The following is a 13,400-nucleotide window of genomic DNA, read 5'->3' as shown; positions in this document are numbered from 1 at the left end:
AAGACGACTGAGGGGAAAACTGAAGACAAGAGTAGACACAGATAAGACTCTTGTATAAGACTTCTCTTCCCAAGGTAATCACTACTGCTTCTACATTCCATCCTCACAGATGCCCTACTGATAACTGAGAACATTACACATAAGTTTTTATAATAACTTATTTGAAAGAGAGAGAGGTCAACTTTGGCTCAGTCTGATGAGTATTGTTCTATGGAATAGATACTTTGAATGTAGACCTCCCCACCCAAAAAAAATCATTCAGCCAACATTTATTTAATAACTTCTAGGTACAAGTCAAGTTGCTTCTTTCTTCCTTACTGTCTACCTAACTAGCAGCTATTCCAATGATACTAAGCTAATAATAGCAGCAACCATTTATTGATCACATACTCTGTTCCAGTTTCTATGCTAAGCCCTTTTTGTACATTGTCTCATTTAATACTCAGAATAACCAATGATGATAGATTTTGCCTCTTTAATTTGAAAAAACTGAGCTGGAATTTACTTGCTTAAATCACAGAATAATTAAACATCAAAGCTAGAATATGAAGCAACCTGTGTAAATCCAGACTCTTGGAGCAACATTTTTTTTCTTGTACCAAAGAAATGGGCTTTCATAGTAGTAAATACTAAAGTGGATTTCAATAGTTACATATAAACAAAGGAAATAGAGAATAGTTTACCTGAAAACTGCTAGATGTAAGCTACCACAGACAAACACAAACTTTATTCTAAAGAATACAATTGAATAGGATCATGCTGTAGAAGACAGTTCACTAATTCACTTTTTCTTGTTGTAACAAGATACCTAAGGCTGAGCATATTTAGGTCACATATTTGGAGGGTTGAGAGCATGGCACTAGCTATCTACTTCTTGATACTGATGAAGGCCCAAGGGGCGATGGCATTCTAGAAACAGCATATCTCATAGCCATCATACTGTAAGATGGAAAGTAAGAGATTCAGGAATCAGGTTTGCTTTTTGATCGCAATCCAATCTCTTAGGAACTAGCTGACTTCATGAGACTATCCCTCTGAGAATGGTTTGCCCAATGACTCTACCTTTCATGACTCCCAACTATATAAGCTTCTACAACCTCCCAAAATTGCCACCTGAGGGCCAGAATTTGAGTACACGTACCTATAGGGTACTAATCACATGGAAGCCATAACAAAATATTAAGCAATGTTTGGCAGTGATATGCCAATTATCCTGACTGAGGAGATGAGTTCAAGAGCCCATTTATCTATCAAAACTTATCAGTGGGTCCCATGCCCCTTGCCTATAATCCTTGCTACTCAGAAGCTAACATGTGAGAATCTCAATTGAAAGCCAGCTGGGTCAGAACAGTCCATGGGACTCTTTTCTCTGAGGACTCACCAAAAAGCTGGAAGTGGAGCTGTGGCTCTAGTGGCACAGTGGCAGCCTTGAGAGAAAAGTTCAGGGACAGTGCCCTGGTCCTGAGTTCAAGTCCTAGTACCAGCAAACACACACATACACACACACGTGAACAAAACCCCCACCTATCAGCTATATACTTGTTTATTGAACTTTAATGAAACTGTAAAGAGACAAGATAACATGTATATAGCCATCTGCTATTACTCTCTAAAACCACCCTTAAACTCTGTGGCTGAAAAAAAAAATTTTTTTTTTCAAAAGTCCTCCTCTTTTCCTCCCCCTCTTCCTCTTCCTTTTCTCTCTCTTTTCCTTCTCTTCCTCCTTCTCCTTTTCCTCCTCCTTCTCTCATGTCACCATGAATTGTGTGGAGTTTGACTGATTCAGGCTGGCTCAGGTGGTACAGATCTGCTCCAGCATTTTTGACCCTTCATGTACACATGGTCTGACTGGGCATAAAGGTACCTGAGTTGTAGTGGAGGTACAAGAGGATGAGGTGAGACATGGTAGGTTATTCCAGGCCTTGATTAAAACACAGCTCATTATAAGTTTCCAATTGAGACCTTTGGTCAAAAAAAAAAATCTTGCCATGTGTGGTGGCACAAGCTTACAATCCCAGAACCTAGGAGGCTAAAGCAAGAGGAGAGCATGGTTACCTGGCAGTCTTGACAGATAGACAACTAGAAGGATAGATAAATGGGTTAAATAAGTAAATAAGTAAATTGAGCCTAACATCAGAGGTAGAGAGACATGCTAGGAATTCAAGGCAAGGGGGGGTAAAGAATCAGTTCTATCAATTAATCTCCCACAAAATGTAAGAAATCAGGAGCCACTAGTACATGAGGAAATAAACATATCACAGTCCAGGGACAGCATTCTCCTTTTCTCAAAGGCAGTATTTGCCACCACCTTTGGCTTCAGAGCAAGGAGTCTGTGGACTTTCAAAAGAAGATGAGACTGCTCACAGTAGAGTTCTTTCTCCTCAGAGCAGTTACTGGCTTTCCCAGAAAAGTGACTTGATCACCGAAGTTGAGACTTAGGAGCACAACACAAAGTCCTTTTGAACAAAGAATGCTAGCATGTTATTGTCCTGGAAATGTGATAAGTAAAATACATTACCAAGAGTAATTAAAACAACATGAAGGAAGCAACTTCCCTTGGTTAATTTATTCCAAGCAAAGAGAAAAATCTTGGAAGTAAATTTAGTGTTGGAACCTTTTAAGTAAGTTTGCCTTTCTTGAACTGGAGCTAATTTGTATAGTTTGGATTGTCCTGAAAGTTCCCTTTGTCATCAGTGACTTAAAAAATACTGCTACTGGGCAAAAGAAATCAATGATCTCTCCATTGCAGGCTGAATAATTACATAATAATGATTTGCATTAATGAGACGATGTGTTGGTCCACATCCAGATGTGCCAGTGACCACAGCTCCCTGCAATGTCTAAGTGGATTGCTGAGTGGGGAGAATTTCCAGTGTCAGTTGTGAGACAAAATGACTGGTTAAAAAAGTCTCTCCAAATCAACATCACTTAATAGCTCTTTTAATGACTGACTCATCATTTTTCTCCTAGCAAAAATAAATTTAAATTTCAAAATAAAGCAAATTTTCCTTAGATCTATGGCACCGAAGCAGATGTTTCCCCTGACATGTGCACACAAGCTGTTTCACTGTGACCTTGCAGGAGGAAGCAGTTTTGAAAATTAGCTTTTGTCTCCCAATATGGGGAAAACAATGCTGCAGTGAAGATTTAATAAAAAGTCATAGCTTCTCTCAGAAGCTTATTTCAGCAAAGTAAACTATTAATTAAAATAACAAATGTCAGCTGTTTTGGAGCCTGACAAGCATAACCCAGCATTTGCTTACCTTGATGTACAGGATACATGGGACACAGCACAGCTCCGTAATTCATTCTAGGTATGGCTCTCTCATGCCCTGATATAGTGATAACAGAGTGATAAATTAGCTCCTGTTCAGCAGTTTCGTTAGCAAAAGTATTTGGGGACTTAGGGAAAACCCACCTAGAGAGGGCCTTTTGGCAGACTGAAGGAATATACACTTGAACAGATTGAGTGAAAAGTCTCCCGCAATTCCTGGACTTGAGTACCAAGAAAAACAGGTGGGGAAAAATGTCAGCCTAGGTGAGAGAAAGACTAAGGGAGACAGACAGTGAGCCAAAGAAGTGCATTGCAATCTGCTTGTGGCCATGGTGAAAAAATTATTAAGTGGAAGGAATATAATATCATCCTCAAGAGACCAGGAAATAGAGGTAAGGAAAGGCCCAGAGGGTAAGATTTTTACAGGAATGGGATGTCCTGGGGGAGCCAGGAAAGGAGGGAAAATTGACCAAGGATTTTCCTTCTATCCCTTTCCTCCCTCTTCCCCCCCTCCCTCCCTCCCTTTCCCCCTTCTTCCTTCCTCTCTTTTCCTTCCCCTCCTCTCTCCCTCTCTTTTACTTTCTGTGCTGGCACTGGGGCTTGAACTCAGGACCTAACTTTCTTGCTTGGCTTTTTTTCCCTCAAGGCCTGATAGTGTACCATTTGAGCCACCATTTTGCTTTTTGCTGGTTAACTGGAAATAAAACAAATCTCATGGAATTTTCTGCCTAACCTGGCTTTGAATTTTGCTCTTCATGTCTCTGCCTCTTGAGGCATGAGTTCCTGGCTCAGTGACACAGTGACACCTTCCAGTGTCACTAAAGTTAACCATTTAAAATGGGACTGAGTAGATAAGGCAACAACACATGGGGAAATTGATTCTTAGCTGTTCTCTAATATGATTTTGCAGTGAAGATAATATATGAAACTATACCAACTCTGTGAGGTAGGCTCATGAGGGAATTCTGTTGTCTGGCCTTTCTATTCAGAGAGTTCAGTAACACATCTAAGAAAAAATTAAAGAAGGAAGAAAAGCCCTTGGAGTGAGGACACTGTAAAAATGTATACTGAAATCCTGAAGATATGAGACGTGGAAATAGAAAATGATCAGGAGGAAATATCTGGGTAAAGCAGATTAAAAGGGAATAAGGGTAGGGTGGATATTTTGAGTGGTATCTAAGGAAGAGAAGTGACTGATCAGACCAGGTGCACTAAGGGTGAGGCAAAGCAGTTCAAGTAAGCATATTTCTGCTACTTCCTTCAATATTTCAGAGGGCAGAACCTGTATCCCACAAATTGGGTGATTGCGGGGTGTGTGTGTGTGTGTGTGTGTGTGTGTGTGTGTGTGTGTGTGTGTACCCAGGACCTCAAGAATGTCATACAAACATTTTACTACTGGTGCATACCCCTCTAGCCCCTATGATTCTTAAAAAAATAATAATGCAAAAATAAATAAACCCTACTGAACATGAATTAATTAAATTGGACCTGGCTGTGTAACATTACAGCCATACATGTTCTCTTTTATAAAAACCTGTGAGGAACCAATGAGAAAAATTTTAATCTTTCCTTTGATGTGCTCTATAAGGGTAGTATCTACATTTCAAAACCCGTATCTTATCATATCTTCTAGAGTCAAAATTTATTGCCTCATTAAGTTTGATCCAGTTCACTGCTCTAAAATAAACCACTCAGGGTCCAGAGAAGCTTTTCTGCATCATTTCATCTTTCCCCATTGCTCTAAAGACTTCTGCTAAGGTATAGTTTGTGGATGAAAGGTACTTGGCATTCACAAAAAATGGGGAACATGAGAGGAATATAAAGAAATCTTTTGGTCACAGACTTTGCTTCAGTCAAGCTTAAAATCCTGCCCCAAGTTAATCACTGAAATCAATATTCAAGGCAAAGCGGAGGGTGAGCCAGTTTGGATGAAATCCTATTTGACTCCTTATTAAAAATACAAAGCAAACATCATCTTTAAAAAAAAAAATTTCAAGGTAATGGACAAGCTTTACCAGCCTATTTCTTATGGGAAGAGACAAGAATTCTTAGGGGCTGGGAATATGGCCTAGTGGCAAGAGAGCCTGCCTTGTATACATGAAGCCTGGGTTCGATTCCCCAGCACCACATATATAGAAAACGGCCAGAAGTGGCGCTGTGGCTCAAGTGGCAGAGTGCTAGCCTTGAGCAAAAAGAAGCCAGGGACAGTGCTCAGGCCCTGAGTCCAAGCCCCAGGACTGGCCAAAAAAAAAAAGAATTCTTAGATACCATGCAATACAAACATTTTTAAGTATGACAGAGATGGCCCTTGGTTGGCACAGGAAATCCCTTCTTTGTGCAGAAGAGCCTTCTCCTGGAGCCTGCATGTGTAGTGGGGTTGGATTCTCTAAGCAGTGACATCTCTTTTGCATCCAGTGCAAATCTGGAGTGGGCTTCATTTCTATTTTCACAAGGATCTCACCCACATTCATATCTTGGTGTGAGAAGCACCTTTACTGCACAGCTTGGATTTTCTCATTCACATAGTTAAATGCCATGGGAGATTAAAGGCAAGCTTGGTCTAGATGACATTTTATACATATCCTCTGAAAGCATCCTAATCAAGGGCAGCTAGTATCAGATCATTTCTGCTTCTTCTTTTTTTCATTCCTGTCTCTCTCTGCAAGGCTTCAGTGACACTAAGTTGTCCCATTTGATGGGTGATTTGCTTCTGTACTGTTGCCATTAGCACTTGTCTCCACAGTACTTTTTCTCCCTCAAGGGGCTTTTCCAGTAGAATTCAAATCTATGGCAAAGTGCAGGTTACAACTTGAATGCTTGGTAAGATATGCACAAGAGTGAAAGTGAAAAAAAGTTTGAATGCCATTGCAAAAGTAGGACATGGCTATCTTTGTGTTGAGTTTATTTAGGGAAGAAAACTGAATTCTGCCACTGCTGCAGCTTGTGAATGCTTTACTTCAGTATAATCGCCTAGGAATTAATGTGATTTAGTAGCCACAACAATAAATACAGCCCTGACAAGGTGATTATCCCATAAGACTAAAATCATGATATAGCATAAATCAATACCAGCCCTAAGTATGTCTCTGAAAGGGGTACATATTTCTACATTCACTGCTAGATGTTGAACTAATTTTGGAATTAGAAGCTGTATGAAATGCAAAAGCTATTTTTCTAAGTGAAAAATTACAGAATATGTATGATGATCACTCAGAATATATATTGCTCATAAAATGAGTAGAGCAAAAGTAGTCAAACTTTCAGAGCTAGTTTAAGTACAAAACTCTGCTCTTGAGGGTGTACCTCCTTGTCAGCACTGACATAATTCAGTTGAGCTTCTACCCCCCTGCCCCCGATTTTCATGTCTCTGTTGGGCCCTGGCCCAGGTGGGAGCTTAAATTGCCCTTTTGTAGGGACTAGCTTTTTCAATCTCCTCTACTCAACCAAATCGATTGGTTGGCACCTAGAGAGATCTCTGCCTCCTATGAGGGCCTGGGAAAGGCTCCTAGGTGGGAGATAAATCACAGAGGAAAAGAGGGCATTGATTAGGTGCAATCTGGCTTAGCTTCTCTGGGGATGTTTCCCTGGGGACATAAGCACATCTTGATTTTGTAGGTCAATATTAGTGACTCTTAGCCATCCTTGAACAAAGGTAATCCCTTTTGAGCTGGCTTTCCTGAAAGTCTTCTTACCTGCTTTTCAACCATCCTCTCCCTCAGAGAGTCAAGTGGGGACATCTTTGGGGGTGAGAGCTGTTGTTGCTTTCCCCTCAAAGAACATCCCATTGCTCCACACAGCGACTTTCTGGCATGTGCCTGGTGTCACTTGCCCTGACATTGCTGAGTGGCTCTATAGATGCTAGACCCCTCCCAACCTCCAAAGCAGCTCTTGCTTAGTGAAGAGGGACTTAAAAAAACTATTTAAAGCCTTAATACATCAAGTACCTTCTCTCAGAGCTGAATTTCCCACTGCCAGATAAGTGCCGCCTTAACTACATTTTTGTGAAGTAGCTGCAGTGGCACTCCATAGCTGATTATGTTAATCCTTTAGGAATATTTGAGAAAATATCTGCAAATTTTTCCTATAGTAGAGTAATCAAGATCCGATGCAGGTATCAACCACCTGACAGGCTTTCTGTGTTCTCAGTGCTCTGTGCATTGTCCTTTCATGTTTCCATATTGTACATTTTCCTCTTTTTTTACACTTCCCCCCTGTAGAACACAAAGATTTCCTTCGTCACAAAGGATTAAGTAATTCACCTATGAAGAATCTTTTTAAAGCATGAGTGCCTGTCTTGAAAATTGCTTCTCCTCCCTGCCATTTTCCTCCTTAAAAGAACAAAGAAAAGTGTTAATCTTTTGATAATTGACTCCAATTTTTAAAACTGGAATTTTCGTCTTGATTATTTATTATATCTCCAACTAATTTAACCAGAATCTATTTTCTGCTCACATCTCTAAGCAGAGATGAGTTGCCCAAGCAGAGGGAGTTCAGGAGGAGGGCTGCAGGGGCAAAAACAAAATCTTAACACAATCACGAATACAGCTCAAGCATACAGTTCAAAATGAATTTGGCATTACTTATTTAGACAAATAGACAAATGTACTTGAGGCTTCATTTACCACACAATGCCTGAAAAAGGACAGAGACCATCCTATTCTTATGAGCATATCCGTACAGATTTAATTTGTGTCTTCCTGTAAATGTGAAAGTAGGCTATTGATGAAATGGGCAGGCACTGGTGATTTATACTTAGTTTGAGAGATAATGTTAAGCAAGTTTACTTGAAGGACTGGGTAGGTTTACTGTGCTGTGGATGGAGCCCTGTACAAGGCCACTACATGCTTCTTCTGGAGCCTTCTACCTTCCCCTCAGATTCAACATAGGCATGCTACTTCCATCATTTAGGCTAATGCTTTGCCCAATGGATTCTGTCTGTGCTATCAGGATTGTGAAAGTCTATGTTAAACACATGGGTGAAGTAGAAAAAAAAATATTTATCTAATGCTTTTGTTTATTCTTCCTGTTCCTGACCCTGGGAAACACACGGGGACTTCAGAAGCCCCAGTCGGGCTCTGTCTGGCTCCTTCCTGGGTTAATCGCATTTCACACGTTCACATCTCTAGCAGAGGCTGCACCTGACCTCTCCTTTGTCCCTCTCTGGATGAAAGTGTGAGGTTCCGTAATTTCCCTCAGGCACAAAAACAGTTTGCTTTGCTGCTGGAGGTGAAATCGCTCCCGGAGCTGGCACAGCTGGGGCTTTTATCTACCCTTCAGCCAGTACAGGGCGCTGATCTCTTCCACTTTGCATGAAAATAAAGGCGAGAGGAGAGCTGCTTAATTTTGGCTCTTTACAAAAGTTGAGGGGCAGGGGTTGGGGTGCAGAGAGGGAAAGCCTTGGGGGTTTAAAGGATCAGGGCACAGAAATCATGCCAGGCATCTAGTTGGTTCCTGGGGAAAGAGGTGGCAAATGCTCCCCACAGGGGCCTGGCTGAGCCGCCAGAGCCATCTCAGCTGAGGACAGGAACTTCAGTGAGCGCAGCAGGACTGGCAGCTGAAGGGAGGAGGTGAACGGGACAGTCGGTGACAGGAACTCCCAGTAGCTCACTTACTGGGCCACTTCTGGCTCTGGGCAGCTCAGTGGTTTATCTGAGAGGCATCTCTCCCGGCTTCCCATTGCTGGAAACACTCAGTGGCTGGCTGACCCTTGTTCTCCCTGGGTCAGCCCGCTGACAAGCCAGTGGCGGTTCTCTGTGGAATTCGAGTCAGCAGATCCATTAGGTTGACTAATGGTGATGGAAGGATCTGTGGCCATTCGGGTGAGGGTGACATTTGTACTTGGACACCCTATTATTACTGGCAGGCCCCTGGGTTTTGTGGAAATGTTCTACGGGGACGGGAGTGTTGGGCTGCCTAGCACCTCCCTGTAAGGATGGCACAGATGAGAGGCAAACCACGACAGGGAAATGAGCCCAAGTGGCAGCCTCGTCCAGGAGATGGTGCCTAGTGGCAGCCGTTTGCAGGCGCCTGGCATGGGAAGGCCATGTCCTAAGGTGTTCTACCGACATCCACCAGAGCAGCTGGCTCCTGGTGCAAGGCAGATGGTGTTGGATCCCCCAAGTGTCGCTGTCTAGCAAGATGCCATGTCCACTGATTAAAAATAATTAAACATTCCTTCCTCCAGTGAAGGAAAATGGCATGCATGCCAGGCAGGGAGGTTGACAATGGCATTACACAGCAAGACATGGCAGCAGCAGCGAGCGCCCAGGGTAGCAGGTGCATCTGGCTTGGAGAAGGTGGTGGGAGTAGGGGTGGGGAGTGGGGATCGGGTTAGCAGTGACAGCAGGAATTCTAGTGACAATGCATATGCATGAGGGATGCATGAACAGGATTTTATTGGATGACTTTCTACTGCTCAGCCTGGTTTTTGGAGAACATTTTCCAATTCCTGAATGGGGAGAACAAATCTCAGGGTTGTGATCAGTGCATATTCATGATCAACATGCACTGAGCACCTACTACTATATTTCTTTGTGGTTGGTGCTATAGAGAGAATATATTCAGACATAGTGTCATATCCTCATTGGACTTACTGTAGTTGAGTCTGTCTGCTTTGTTTATCCACATGTATTCTTTTATGGTCTGTAATAAGCAATCTTGCCAAGGGAAAAGATGTTGCTTAGACAAAAGAAATAAACATCTGGCTGGGTGCAGGTGGCTCATGCTTGCAATCACAGCAACTCAGGAGGCTGAGATGTGAGCATCACAGTTTGAAGCCAGTCCTGGTAGGAAAGTCCATGAGATTCTAAATGTCTAATTAATCACCTCAAACCCCCAAAGCTGTAATTGGAGTTGTGATTCAAAAGAAGCTCAGGAACAGCATCCAAGCCCTGAGTTCAAGCCCCAGCATTGGCAAAAAAAGAAAAGAAAAGAACATCTGACTACTTCTCAGTCATATTGTCCTGAATGAGATTATTTTTCAAATTTTCTTTCCAGAAGCCCATTCTTTCTAATAAGATTTGAGCTTAAGGCTTCATAACTGCTTAGATGATGTTGTAACAGCTATGCTCCCAGCATGCTTTTTCTGATTATTTTGGAGATGGAATCTAGTATACTTTTCTGCTGGGGCTGTCTTAGAACCTCAAACTTTCAGATGTTAGCCTTCAGAGTAGCTAGGATTACAGGGATTACAGAGTCACCAGTACCTTGCTCATTCTTGTCCCTGAATGTACCTATTCCCAGTCACAAACAGATCCCTAAATGTTCTCAGATCTTTTAAAAAAAAGAGAAGTATGAGATTACTATGTATTTGTTAATAGTAGAATAGATGATCTATTCATTTTCTAAAACATATGTAGCATTTCAATTTGGACTGAATAGTTGTATTTCTTATTAGATATTTTAAGTTCTACTGAGCTCTAAAAGAATTGCCTCCATCTTTTGCTGGGGTTTGAAGTCAGTCATATTAATTTCATTAGCATCTATTGTATGAGTTCCACATGTCTTCATTGTAGGACTGAGGTATAGGGAAGTATTTAACATGTTCATGAAGGGAAAAGCAAGTTTTCATAGATGCAACATCTCATCAGTAGGAAAGACAAGAGATTGGGGCTGTAGGAGAGTTTACAATATGCTAACATTCCTCAGAGGAGGCAGTGCCATTCATAAAGGAAGCATAAACTGGCTCTCAAAATGTGTAGGTTGCACACATATTTGTGGTGAAGAATGGGAGAGTTTCCCAAGAGTGGAAGAACAATTTCAGCAAAGGCATGAAGAAAGAAAGGAATAAACCAGAAGTTTGGTTTGGCTGATGGAGAGTCCACATTTTTGAGAAGGAAAGCGGTACCTCCCTGAATATTACTCAAATAAGGGAACAGCTTAGCCACTAAAACATTCCTTTATAGTGTTCTCTAAAGGCTGAATGAGAGACAAGGGATTGTGAAATTCCAGCATTCCCCTGTGGCAATTGATACTTTGGCTTTTTTAAGCACCCATTTGATCCATTGCCTAGCTCAATTTTTAAACCACAGAAGCTAAAAAAAACTCACTTAACATTTCCCAAATCCTTTGTAGCTATGGTTTTACACTTGATATAATTCATGCCAATAGAAGCTGTCTTAGTCATTTTGGGTTGCTATAATAAAATGCTATGAACTGGGTAGTTTAAACACCAAATGCTTATTTCTAACCATTCTGGATGTTAGAAACCTGAGATCAAGAGATAAGGGTCTGAGGAGGGTCTTGGTGCAGGTCTTTTTCCTGGTTTACAGACTAACATTGCTGAGTCCTTCACAGCAGAAAGAATGCTAGCAAATTCTCTGAGCACTCTCCTCCTCTCCCTCCCCCCCTCCTCCTCTTCCTCTTCCTTCTCCACCACCACCACCACTTCCTCCTCCTGCTCTTCCTGAGAGTCAGTAACTCGGAAGCTAAAATTTGCTAGATGACTTGAGTTACTACTTGAGTCACCCTTCTAGTCTTTTTTGCTCTGGCTATTTTGAGATAGTGTCTTTCTACTCAGCTGGATCCTAATATTTATACTTCTGTTGCAGCAGGAAGGTGTGTGCTGTCACAACCAAGTTTTTTCATTGAAATAGGAGGTTTATAAACTTTTGCCTGGGCTGCTCTCAAACTGTGATTCTCCTGATCTCAGCCATCAAAGCAGCTAGGATAACAGGGTAGAGCCTCTGTGCTCAACTCTGGCTCTTTCTCAAATGGCATTAATTCAATTCATGAGTGTTCTATCCTCATATTCTAGTTGTTTCCCATAAGACTCATCTCTAGATACCATTACATTGAGTTTAATGTTTTAAAATATGAATTTTAAAGGGAAATCAATATTTAACTTATTGTAGATGCCCTCTTGTGGCTTAGACCAGGAGGTGAGCTTCTCTGAGGCAGCACATTCTGAAGGTGGGCCTCTTCTCCTTGAGGGAAGCAGGGGTAGAATTTCTGCAGTAAGTACCAAGTGGCCTAGATGCCAAGCTGCAGGTCTGGCAACAGGAGCCACTCTGGCTCCTGGAGAATTTGTTCTTCATGGCAACATCCAAGCCTACTTTTATTTTTAATCCCTGAAATTTTGAAAACTAAAGTCTTTCACTAAAACCCTTTGAAAATGTAAACTAGATAGATCTGTTGATCACAAATAAGAACTGCTATCACTCTTTATGACTGTCCCTTCCACGTATCTCCACCTAAAGGAGAAATCTGAAATCCTAAGGTACATGTTAGAGTGATGATGTATGTGACCATGTGATAATTTGCTTCACCTTGAATACAAGGGAGGACACCGGATTGATTGACTAGTGGTATAAGGCCTGATCTTAAAACATATCTTTGCCAAAAGGGGCCATCAATGACAAATTGGACCAATCACGTGCAATTTATCAAGCTTTGGAAACATAATTATGGAAAAGTCATTTCCAAGGGAAGAAAATGTAAAAAAATATTTACAGAAAACAAGGCAAAAAGTCAAGTGAATAAAACAGTAGTACCTACGTGCAATGAGAAATTATAAACACAGACAGAATAATGTTCTTTTATTAACACAGTGATATGCCATACAAGAATTTTCAGTCAAATACAAGCCACATGTATAATGAAGGTGGTCCCATAATAGGCCAGAAAATCCCTGGCACTTAGTGACTTCAGAGCCACCGTTCCTCAGGTGTTAGTGGAGATGCTGGTCTAAACAAAGCTGTTGTGCTGCCAGCCACGTAAAACTATAGCTCATACAATTTATGTACAGCGCATAATACATGAAAATCATAATAAAGAACTGTTCCTAGTTTATGTATTCATTATATTACAATTTTTATTACATTTAGAATATACTTCTCCTCTTATCTATTAAAAAAGCAAATGTTGCCAGGTGCCAGTGGCTCACACCTGTCATCCTAGCTAATGAGAAGTTTGATATTTGTGGATCATTGTTTGAAGCCAGTCCATGCATGAAAGTCTACAAGACTCTTATGTCCAATTAACTACCAAAAAGGCTAGTAGTGGAGCTGTGCATCAAGTGATAGAGCACTTGTGCAAAACAGCTCAAGGACAGTGCTTATGCCCTGGGTTCAAGCCCAAAGAATGGAAAAAAAAAAGAAAAATGTTTATTGTAAAACATTATGCCGTG

The sequence above is a fragment of the Perognathus longimembris genome, chromosome 7 (genome assembly GCF_023159225.1).
Source record: "Perognathus longimembris pacificus isolate PPM17 chromosome 7, ASM2315922v1, whole genome shotgun sequence".
Classification (NCBI taxonomy): domain Eukaryota; kingdom Metazoa; phylum Chordata; class Mammalia; order Rodentia; family Heteromyidae; genus Perognathus; species Perognathus longimembris.
Note: the sequence above shows the minus strand (reverse complement) of the source record.